Source organism: Gigantopelta aegis, chromosome 15, assembly GCF_016097555.1.
Source record: "Gigantopelta aegis isolate Gae_Host chromosome 15, Gae_host_genome, whole genome shotgun sequence".
Classification (NCBI taxonomy): Eukaryota; Metazoa; Mollusca; class Gastropoda; order Neomphalida; family Peltospiridae; genus Gigantopelta; species Gigantopelta aegis.
Window position 1 is genome coordinate 25,312,175 of NC_054713.1, and position 12,920 is coordinate 25,325,094.

At 45.1% G+C, this 12,920-nt stretch overlaps 1 protein-coding gene across 1 annotated transcript in view; it reads left to right on the plus strand.

The window, feature by feature from the left end:
• The first annotated feature begins 2,993 nt into the window (after nt 1-2,993).
• The window catches only part of LOC121390075 (neuropeptide FF receptor 1-like), a 72,137-nt gene continuing 62,210 nt past the window's right edge, over nt 2,994-12,920 (plus strand). Inside the window, exon 1 of the mRNA XM_041521785.1 lies at nt 2,994-3,224. The gene's annotated coding sequence lies outside the window, so the exon portion shown is untranslated. The remainder of the gene's footprint in view (nt 3,225-12,920) is intronic.

The following is a 12,920-nucleotide window of genomic DNA, read 5'->3' on the forward strand; positions in this document are numbered from 1 at the left end:
AAATAATCAATTAGGTCTGTGTTATTCATTTCCGATTTCTTCGTCTTGGAAATCTGCTGCTGGTATTTACCTTATGAATAAAAGAACGCACGACAATATAAAATATTGATAAGAAACCGATTATATGGTATTTAATGGTATTCAATATCCTCACGATAAAAGGATAGTGCTTGTTTTTGGTGTTTACAGCATCAATTAAACACTCTAACCATGGTTATTAGACAGTGTTTCAGGCTATTACGGGAGGGTTTTTAAAACTAAACATTACTTGTATATTCTTGTTCAAATTATCAATCTTGATAAATCCAATATGTTTCTGGTTGGTCCGATGTCTGAACCAGACACTGTACATATCTCGAGATCTAGAGTCAGTTACATTCAATAGACAGGGTATGTACCTTGAGATCTAGTGTCAGCGACATTCAGTAGACAGGGTATGTATCCTGAGATCTAAAGTCGGTGACATTCAACAAATATGGTACGTACCTTGAGAGCTAGAGTTAGTGACGTTCAGTAGACAGGGTACACACCTTGGGATCTAGAGTCGGTGACATTCAGTAGACGGTATGTACCTTGGGATCTAGAGTCGGTGATATTCAGTAGACATGGTATGTATCCTGAGATCTAGAGTCGGTGACATTCAACACATATGGTACGTATCTTGAGATCTAGAGTTAGTGACGTTCAGTAGACAGGGTACACACCTTGGGATCTAGAGTCGGTGACATTCAGTAGACGGTATGTACCTTGAGAGCTAGAGGCTGTGACATTCGGTAGACAGGGTACACACCTTCGGATCTAGAGTCGGTGACATTCAGTAGACGGTATGTATCCTGAGATCTAGAGTTGGTGACATTCAGTAGACGGTATGTACCTTGAGAGCTAGTCTGTGACATTCAGTAGACAGGGTACACACCTTGGGATCTAGAGTCGGTGACATTCAGTAGACAGGGTATGTATCCTGAGATCTAGAGTCGGTGACATTCAGTAGACGGTATGTACCTTGAGATCTAGAGTCGGTGACATTCAACAAATATGGTACGTACCTTGAGAGCTAGTGTCTGTGACATTCAGTAGACAGGGTACACACCTTCGGATCTAGAGTCGGTGACATTCAGTAGACAGGGTATGTATCCTGAGATATAGAGTCGGTGACATTCAGTAGACGGTATGTACCTTGAGAGCTAGAGTCGGTGACATTCAGTAGACATGGTATGTATCCTGAGATCTAGAGTCGGTGACATTCAACAAATATGATACGTACCTTGAGATCTAGAGTCGATGACATTCAGTAGACATGGTATGTATCCTGAGATCTAGAGTCGGTGACATTCAACAAATATGATACGTACCTTGAGATATAGAGTCGGTGACATTCAGTAGACATGGTATGTATCATGAGATCTAGAGTCGTTTACATTCAATAAATATGGTACGTACCTTGAGAGCTAGAGTCTGTGATATTCAACAAATATGGTACGTACCTCGAGATCTAGAGTCTGTGACATTCAGTAGACAGGGTACACACCTTCGGATCTAGAGTCGGTGACATTCAGTAGACAGGGTATGTATCCTGAGATCTAGAGTCGGTGACATTCAGTAGACGGTATGTACCTTGAGAGCTAGAGTCGGTGACATTCAGTAGACATGGTATGTATCCTGAGATCTAGAGTCGGTGACATTCAACAAATATGGTACGTACCTTGAGAGCTAGAGTCTGAGACATTCAACAAATATGGTACGTACCTTGAGATCTAGAGTTAGTGACGTTCAGTAGACAGGGTACACACCTTGGGATCTAGAGTCAGTGACATTCAGTAGACAGGGTATGTATCCTGAGAGCTAGAGTCAGTGACATTCAGTAGACAGGGTACACACCTTGAGATCTAGAGTCGGTGATATTCAGTAGACAGGGTATGTATCTGGAGATCTAGAGTCAGTGACATTCAGTAGACAGAGTGCGTACCTTGAGATCTAGAGTCAGTGACATTTAGCAGACAGGGTACGTACCTTGATATATGTTATATAGGTATAGACTATCTTGTGTGTGTATACCACACCTCGCGTGCAGTATGTCATATAGGTATAGACTATATTGTGTGTGTATACCACACCTCGCGTGCAGTATGTCATATAGGTATAAACTATCTTGTATGTGTATACCACACCTAGCGTGCAGTATGGCATATAGGTATAGACAATCCTTGTGTGTATATACCACACCTCGCGTGCAGTATGTCATACAGGTATAGACTATCTTGTGTGTGTATACCACACCTAGCATGCAGTATGTCATATAGGTATAGACTATCTTGTGTGTGTACCACACCTCGCGTGCAGTATGTCATATAGGTATAGACTGTCTTGTGTTTGTATACCAGACCTAGCGTGCAGTATTTCATATAGGTATAGACTATCTTATCTGTGTATACCACACCTAGCGTGCAGTATGTCATATAGGTATAGACTATCTTTTGTGTGTATACCACACCTCGCGTGCAGTATGTCATATAGGTATAGACTATGTTGTGTGTGTATACCACACCTCGCGTGCAGTATGTCATATAGGTATAGACTATGTTGTGTGTGTATACCACACCTGGCGTGCAGTATGACATATAGGTATAGACCATCTTGTGTGTGTATACCACACCTCGCGTGCAGTATGCCATATAGGTATTGACTATCTTGTGTGTGTATACCACACCTCGCGTGCAGTATGCCATATAGGTATAGACTATATTGTGTGTGTATACCACACCTCGCGTGCAGTATGCCATATAGGTATAGAGTATCTTGTGTGTGTATACCACACCTGGCGTGCAGTATCTCATATAGGTATAGACTATCTTGTGTGTGTATACCACACCTCGCGTGCAGTATGCCATATAGGTATAACCTCGTAGTATGTTGTGTACTGATACCAGGCGCTTCATTACCGGCCTCCGTGAACGCCTAATCTGCCGGTGATACAGCTGTTACAGATCGATCAGGCAAGCCTGGCAATCGCCACCAGTTCGCTTCAAACTCTTTACCGAGAAGATGTGACGGGAATGGTAGTCCGCCACAGTGAAACAGTTCTTCACACTATGTAGTATACAGGTGACACTACTCTGATAGCAGTCGTCTAGTTAGATCAGTCTGGGAAGACGTTGATGTCAAGTGAAGATTGTTTGCAACAGTCGGTACTGGAGCGGCCGTTCATCACGGTACAGTCTACAAAGGTAAGATAAGCCTATTAGTGTGATTGTTACAACATACACTTTTAAAGAATTCTGTAAACGTCTCTGTAACGGCGTTGCACATTGTCATACTAATGGGATTTCTCTCTGGAAAAGTATCTCTAGCACTTCGCTTGTTGGTAATCGGAAAGAGAGGAATGTAAACGGTCAAATAGCTGATTTCTTTCAGGAACGCAGGATTCATTAAGGAACGCAATTACTATAATCGGTGTCATCGAGGTTTTCTCTCAATATATATAATTATTTTAAAACAGTGTAAAGCGAATTAGGGGAGAATATAATACAATATAAATATCAAGATAAATATATTTTTTTAAATTTGAAGAGAAATCAAAATATTTTTAAAACTTTAAAATTAATTCTGGGTGGAATTTGCAATATTCCAGTACCTTTCTCTTACCAAATATAATAATTTATGATATAGCTGTAGACGATTACACTCTATCTGTCAGCGGCGTACCGTCAGTGTACACTAGCAATTCAACGGTTTGATGTTTGATTAGTATTACTGTATACATTACTACTATATTCTATATAATAATTATATGCCATGTACAGTGAAACCTCTCAAAACCGGACTCTCTGTAAACCGGAATTCCCCCCCAAACCGGACATTTGTCACGGTCCTTTTTAAAAAATCAGCAAACAACGTAACCTCTCTAAACCGGATACCTCTTAATACCGGACATTTTACATAGCCCAAGGGTGTCCGGTTTAGAGGGGTTTCACTGTATATTATACAGCTAGTATGTAAGTACTTTTCATTGGTTTATTTCCGTGTTAAATCTGACAATTTATATATGCCGTCATGGGAAACCAGGATTTAACACGATGACTTGATTTCGAAACACTCGCGCAATCTGCTGTCTCTTAGTATCGTGTGTAGTTAGAATCCGTATATTCACGTCTCGAATGTTCATATAAATGCAAATCTGAGATGAAAATGATGTTTTGTGCCATTTTAATTCTTAAAATTTCGTTAGCAACACTGAACACTCATCCACCCCAATTACGGCCCGATCACTCATCGATCGCAGCTGCCAATTCCATCATTTGACTTGACCATTGATCTTCCGGTCTGCGAGCCCAAACCGGCACAGAATTAACTGTATCGTAATCTGAAGTACATTTTTGTTTTCTTCAAAATACAGGTTTTGGGACAGTAAATTGATAATGATTCTTGGAAACTAAATGGAAAAGATATGATGTTTTGCGTAAATTTAAACATAAACTTCTCTTATGCTTGGCACACACCTACCGATTAACGTCGGCGTTAATCGGTAGGTGTGTGCAGGGCAAATACGCGATAGTCGCGTTTAATCTCCAGCTTTATCCCGTCTAAACAGTCGCGTCCGCCGATGTGTGCAGGTGCAGGTGCACATGTTTAGACTAATGCCGACTCAACAGTCAAGTCGGCGTTAATCGGTAGGTGTGCTCCAAGCATAAGACATTATAACCGGCCTCGGTAGCGCAGTGGTTAAGCCATCGAACTATAGGCTATTTACAGGGTAAGAAGAGCTAACGAAAATACTCTCGAATTAAAATGTTATTTTAGAAGTGTTATAGGATAACTAGAATTAGCTATTCGTGTTTTTTAATATGTAAAATATTAACAACGTCTATGTTAATCGGTATTTGTTTCGGCTTAGTCTCGACAAATACCGATTAACATAGACTCGATTGATATTTTCCATATTAAAATACACTCGTGACGAGTCCTCTGTTTATTACACGATTTTTAATAAATGATTTCTGTCCAACTAATAACGTGATCATGCAATGTTGTATACATGCTGCATGTGGTTGACTGAAGTTAATAATAACTGAGTTAATAATATTGTAACTGATTGCTTTAGTCTGACGCAAAAGTTTGTCCCTTTTAGTAATAATAAAATAGACAAGAGAAATTGGCCTACTCAGTTAGATATTATTCTGAGGCGGGTCACGGCTGGCTGATTAAAACTACTGACTCTCGTCAAATAAAAGTTTGAACGCAAATATAAGGATTACATTCCAGTTGATCGGTACCCCTGTTACGCAGAGACTATTTAAAGTGGTACACTTTCCAGAATTTGTCATTATGAATTCTACTTGTACAATGCAGGGAATTGCATGTCAGGACATCCAGTTTAAAACTATTTTCGGGAGAGAATGCCCCCGAATACCCTAAAATCTCAGGTGCTTGGCGCTTTACATTTTAACTACTTATTCTCCTCCCCTCCCACCTAAAATAAAATAATAAAAAAATCACTTAGTTTGGCCGTGTTTGATAAGACCCCCCCCCCCCCCCCCCCCCCCCCCCACCCCAAGTTATGCACACCCACCCATAACCCCTCCTCCCCAAACAAACAACCCATTTAAAAACAATTAATACTGGGTACAACCCTCATTGTTTGTTTATTTGTTGGGATTGTTTGTTTGGGGTTTTTTTATTGTTTGGCCCCTCCCCCCTTCAAACGACATTTTGTTATCAGTACAAGGATATTTCTTGGTGTTTATTATGTCCCCCTCCCCGGATTCAGTTATGGCGATGTAAGAAACGGGACATGTTCACCGTGCGTGAACCTTAAGTCTTAAATCATAGATTACCTGTCCCTGAACATTTTATTGTCAGTTGTTGTGGTGTGTGGGGCGGAACGTAGCCAGTGGTAAGGCGCCGTCGGTGGGACTATTGGGCTATTTCTCGTTCTAGCCAGTGCATCACGACAGGTATCTCAAAGGTCGTGGTATGTGCTATCCTGTCTGTGGGATGGTGCATGGAAAAGATCCCTTGCTACTAATGATAAAATGTAGCGAGTTTCCTCTAAAGCGGCCCTCACATATCAGCCGGCGTCCGCGCGATTTTTCTAAACGCAGGAGTCGCCGGGGTATTTAGAGCCCGTGGATGAATCGGGCGAATTTCATGTCTGCGACGTGTGGCCTTACATATTAGACGAGGCCCGGGCGGTGCCCTTTGAACATTGGATTGCAGTGGAGACAGTGCGGCCGCCAGGGCGTCGGCCGGACGCCGCTAGATAATCTGGCGGGCGCCGGCTGATCAAAGAACAGATCGGTAGGCGTCCTGGCGGAGCCCGGCCGGGCGACTGGCGATTGATGTCGGGCTCCCCCCCCCCGGCGTCCGCGCCTCGAGTATATATAGATGCGTTGTATAAAGTTGTGGGGCATGCTAGCAACAATTGCCAACATAGTTAAAACTTTAAGGGGGCGGGAATCGAAATTTGACTTAGTTCATGTATACAGTTATTGACATATTATTCTTTCTGTCTTTAGTCGACTCCCTACCTAAATAGATACTTTTTATTGGTAACCAAATTAAGAATGCAAAGCACTAGGCTTTTTAACCAATACTCACACTATAAGGGTAAAACCCTTCAAACTAGATAGCTAAGCTAGTATAATTCCCCCATTTCTTTGGTGGCTTTGGATTGCCGTTGATTACACTAGAATAGGGACTTAGGACAATAGGAACAACCTTAACACCAAACTAGGATTTACAAACAGACAGCATGCACAACCGCAACAGTACATAGGGTGTATTGACTAATGATAACAATGCACCCGCCCCCATTTAATGGCCCAGCACGTACTCTAATAAGGAGCTGGGCACAAGAATATCGGCTCCGAGTACACAATTGCACTGCACCCAGGGGAAGCTGGACAAAAGAATACCAGCCTACCCATTTCCACCCCTAATCCACACAATTGCACGGGTCTCCACTGGGTTGTCATGCCACGACCAGAAGCGGTCAGGCCCTTTTTTTAATGGCCCTATGGGCAACCTAGGGAGACACCACAGCATCATAGAGGTCTAATTAACGAGCTACTCTCGATTCACTAATGTCAACCTAGGGAGACACCACAGCATCATAGAGGTCTAATTAACGAGCTACTCTCTCGTCAACCTTCACTAATGTCAACCTAGGGAGACACCACAACATCATAGAGGTCTAATTAACGAGCTACTCTCGATTCACTAATGTCAACCTAGGGAGACACCACAACATCATAGAGGTCTAATTAACGAGCTACTCTCGATTCACTGATGTCAACCTAGGGAGACACCACAGCATCATAGAGGTCTAATTAACGAGCTACTCTCGATTCACTAATGTCAACCTAGGGAGACACCACAGCATCATAGAGGTCTAATTAACGAGCTACTCTCGATTCACTGATGTCAACCTAGGGAGACGCCACAGCATCATAGAGGTCTAATTAACGAGCTACTCTCGATTCACTGATGTCAACCTAGGGAGACACCACAGCATCATAGAGGTCTAATTAACGAGCTACTCTCGATTCACTAATGTCAACCTAGGGAGACACCACAGCATCATCTAATTAACGAGCTAGGTCTAATTAAGGTCTAATTAACGAGCTACTCTCGATTCACTAATGTCAACCTAGGGAGACACCACAGCATCATAGAGGTCTAATTAACGAGCTACTCTCGATTCACTAATGTCAACCTAGGGAGACATCACAGCATCATAGAGGTCTAATTAACGAGCTACTCTCGATTCACTAATGTCAAAACCTATACTAGCTCTGGAACTTTCTTTTTGACCGACCGTTCAAAATTACGCCCAATTTCCTCAACCAAATTTGCGCACTTTTTCTCTTTGGCATAATACTTTGCGCCATTCAAAATTCCATTCCCTTGCACCTGCAAGTGCAGGCGGTCCCTCCTCCCGCCACCGGCTCTTGCGCCCAGGACAGGCGTGCCCTACAACAGCTTGTTCTGAATGTGCACGTAAAGCCCTATGACCTGACCTGACCAAAGTTGTGGGGGCCGTTTAGAAGCCGCCGGGGGGACAGGTCGGGACCAGCGGGGTGCCCAGCCGATGTTGTACAAATCGCCCGGGTCCCGTGAGGCTATTGTATGGTGGCCGTGATGGGCCCGTGAAAATCCCATGGTACCCGGCGGATTTGTTTTTCAATAATGTTTATCAAAATCTTCAGGCGGCCGCCAGATCACCGGTCGGTTTCCGGCAGGCCGCCGGGCGGGGTCCTAGCGACGTGTCTACGGGATTGCCACGATCTAAAATCGCAGATTTGGGAGTCAGGTTTTCACGCCCGCGGGGTTCGGTTGACCCCTAAAAATCACAGCGGAGCCCGTAGAAATCGGGCAGCGTCCGGCCGGACGCCTCGCGAAAATGCCCTTATTGGCCTGTTTTAGGAGTCGTGAGGGCCGCTTAAGAATATAAGTACAAATTACTAAATGTTTGACATCCAATAGCCGATGATTAATAAATAAATGTGCTCTAGTGGTGCCGTTAATCAAAACAAACTTCTTTTTTTTATCATGTGTGGATTTAAAAAAAAAAAAATGGAAGGGATGTTGGGCGGCCATTATTAAAGTTTTTCAGTTTTCATTTAGTGGTTTTCATTAACTGTATGAAATGTCATTAAACGTGTATATCTACTCACTTTTATTTTCTCTTTCACTGAACAAAAAACAAATATCATTTACATTTTCTTTGTCGGCGTGTAACAGGTGTATGTGTTTCCAGTGTGCATACACGTGATTGCGTCACAACCGGACAGCTAGCTGAGGGTGGGACGTTCTACAAACACGTGATTGCGTCACAACCGGACAGCTAGCTGAGAGTGAGACGTTCTACAAACACGTGATTGCGTCAAAACCGGACAGCTAGCTGAGAGTGGGACGTTCTACAAACACGTGATTGCGTTAAAACCGGACAGCTAGCTGAGAGTGGGACGTTCTACAAACACGTGATTGCGTCAAAACCGGACAGCTAGCTGAGAGTGGGACGTTCTACAAACACGTGATTGCGTTAAAACCGGACAGCTAGCTGAGAGTGGGACGTTCTACAAACACGTGATTGCGTCAAACCGGACAGCTAGCTGAGAGTGGGACGTTCTACAAACACGTGATTGCGTCAAAACCGGACAGCTAGCTGAGAGTGGGACGTTCTACAAACACGTGATTGCGTTAAAACCGGACAGCTAGCTGAGAGTGGGACGTTCTACAAACACGTGATTGCGTTAAAACCGGACAGCTAGCTGAGAGTGGGACGTTCTACAAACACGTGATTGCGTCACAACCGGACAGCTAGCTGAGAGTGGGACGTTCTACAAACACGTGATTGCGTCAAAACCGGACAGCTAGCTGAGAGTGGGACGTTCTACAAACACGTGATTGCGTTAAAACCGGACAGCTAGCTGAGAGTGGGACGTTCTACAAACACGTGATTGCGTCACAACCGGACAGCTAGCTGAGGGTGAGACGTTCTACAAACACGTGATTGTGTTAAAACCGGACAGCTAGCTGAGGGTGGGACGTTCTACAAACACGTGATTGCGTTAAAACCGGACAGCTAGCTGAGAGTGGGACGTTCTACAAACACGTGATTGCGTCACAACCGGACAGCTAGCGAGGGTACGTTCTACAAACACTGCGTCACAACCGGACAGCTAGCTGAGAGTGGGACGTTCTACAAACACGTGATTGCGTTAAAACCGGACAGCTAGCTGAGAGTGGGACGTTCTACAAACACGTGATTGCGTTAAAACCGGACAGCTAGCTGAGAGTGGGACGTTCTACAAACACGTGATTGCGTTAAAACCGGACAGCTAGCTGAGGGTGGGACGTTCTACAAACACGTGATTGCGTTAAAACCGGACAGCTAGCTGAGGGTGGGACGTTCTACAAACACGTGATTGCGTCACAACCGGACAGCTAGCTGAGGGTGAGACGTTCTACAAACACGTGATTGCGTTAAAACCGGACAGCTAGCTGAGGGTGAGACGTTCTACAAACACGTGATTGCGTTAAAACCGGACAGCTAGCTGAGGGTGAGACGTTCTACAAACACGTGATTGCGTTAAAACCGGACAGCTAGCTGAGAGTGGGACGTTCTACAAACACGTGATTGCGTTAAAACCGGACAGCTAGCTGAGGGTGAGACGTTCTACAAACACGTGATTGCGTTAAAACCGGACAGCTAGCTGAGAGTGGGACGTTCTACAAACACGTGATTGCGTTAAAACCGGACAGCTAGCTGAGGGTGAGACGTTCTACAAACACGTGATTGCGTTAAAACCGGACAGCTAGCTGAGGGTGAGACGTTCTACAAACACGTGATTGCGTTAAAACCGGACAGCTAGCTGAGGGTGAGACGTTCTACAAACACGTGATTGCGTTAAAACCGGACAGCTAGCTGAGGGTGAGACGTTCTACAAACACGTGATTGCGTTAAAACCGGACAGCTAGCTGAGGGTGAGACGTTCTACAAACACGTGATTGCGTTAAAACCGGACAGCTAGCTGAGGGTGAGACGTTCTACAAACACGTGATTGCGTTAAAACCGGACAGCTAGCTGAGAGTGGGACGTTCCACAAACACGTGATTGCGTTAAAACCGGACAGCTAGCTGAGAGTGGGACGTTCTACAAACACGTGATTGCGTTAAAACCGGACAGCTAGCTGAGAGTGGGACGTTCTACAAACACGTGATTGCGTTAAAACCGGACAGCTAGCTGAGAGTGGGACGTTCTACAAACACGTGATTGCGTCACAACCGAACAGCTAGCCGAGGGTGAGACGTTCCACAAAGACGTGATTGCGTGACAACCGGACAGCTAGCCGAGGGTGAGACGTTCTACAAACACGTGATTGCGTCACAACCGAACAGCTAGCCGAGGGTGAGACGTTCCACAAAGACGTGATTGCGTGACAACCGGACAGCTAGCCCTGGGTGAGACGTTCCACAAAGACGTGATTGCGTTACAACCGGACAGCTAGCCGAGGGTGAGACGTTCCACAAAGACGTGATTGCGTGACAACCGGACAGCTAGCCGAGGGTGAGACGTGATTGCGTGACAACCGGACAGCTAGCCCTGGGTGAGACGTTCCACAAAGACGTGATTGCGTGACAACCGGACAGCTAGCCGAGGGTGAGACGTTCTACAAAGACGTGATTGCGTCACAACCGAACAGCTAGCCCTGGATGAGACGTTCCACAAAGACGTGATTGCGTGACAACCGGACCACTTACCTAGGTAGTAGCTCTGACCCAGATCGATGTTTAACGGGTCAGAGGTGTACGGTCACTACACCGACGTCTCTCTCACCAAACATTAACAACAAACTACTGACCCATATTTTGACCAGACAGTGCACGTAGCTGAGGTGTGTACCTAGGACGGAGTGCTTCAACCTCAATTGGATATAAGCACAAAAATGCTTCACAAGTCAAATATAGTCGTCAATAGCGTAAATCTCTAAACCATTTCCCCGCACCTGTGGGCATATCAAGTGTGGTCGGTTCTAAGAAGTGTATCCCATCTGATTTCATTTGGGAATATCTTGGAGACGGACCAATCAATTCCAGCTATTGTAATTCACATTAAATATATTAAAATATATTAAAAACGAGATATTATCAATCTTGAGGCCAATTAGATTTTAATAGTTCCCACTTGTAGTTATCTGCAAGTTAACTCGATAGCAGGGACACGTCTATTAATCTATGTCTGCAGTACATAGCTGTCTGGTGACTCCACAGTGTGATTAAGAGTATGAATGAATGAATGAATGAATGAATGAATGTTTGATTTTTCTAATCGCAGGAGTCACCGGGGGATTTAGAGCCCGTGGATGAATCGGGTGAATTATGTGCCCTCACATATTAGACGGGGCCCGGGCTGTGCCCTTTGAACATTGGGTCGCAGTGGAGACAGTGCGGCCGCCAGGGCGTCGGCCGGACACCGCTAGATAATCTGGCGGGCGCCGGCTGATCAAAGAACAGGTCGGTAGGCGTCCGCGCCTCGTGTATATACAGATGCGTTGTATAAAGTTGTGGGGGCCGTTTAGACACCGCCGAGGGGGGGGGGGGGGGGGGGGGGGGGGGGGCGGTCGGGACCAGCGGGGCGCCCGGCCGATGTTGTACAAATCGCATGGGATCCGTGAGGCTATCGTAGGGTGGCAGTGAGGGGCCCGTGAAAATCCCACGGCGCCCAGTGGATTTTGTTTCCAATAATTTTCGTCAAAATCTTCAGGCGGCCGCCAGATAACCAGTCGGTTTCCGGCAGACCGCCGGGCGGGGCCCTAGCGGCATATCGACGGGATTGCAACGACCTAAACTCGCGCTTGGAAAATCGCTGATTTGGGAGTCAGGTTTTCACGCCCGCGGGGTTAGGGCGACCCCTAAAAATCCAGCGGAGCCCGTAGAAATCGGGCAGCGTCCGGCCGGACACCTCGCGAAAATGCCCTTTTTGGCCTGTTTTAGGAGTCGCGCGGGCGCCGCGACCGATATGTGAGGGCCCCTTTACTTGAACATCTATGAAACAAAATATAGGCAGACTTGCACGTACGTGGTCATTAGCTATTATTAATCTTACGAGAGGGAATTAAAGCGCGTAGTTATGACTAACGAGTGTGAGTTAGATACGTTTTCAAACAACGAGTAAAATAAATAGTATCTAGCGTACACAAATGTTATATTCTATTTCATATCTATACCAAACACTTAAAGTACTAGTATACAATCCTAGCTGCAGCTGCTTGCAGTCTGTTTGGTATTAACTCAAATCGCCGGTAGAGACATGTCACGGTACATGCTCTTAAATTTGTTTCGCCTGTGGCGATTTTAATTGTGTTAGAGGGCCGTGTGCAGTTTATTGCTACGTAGCCCAGATGGGCAACTTGTTACGT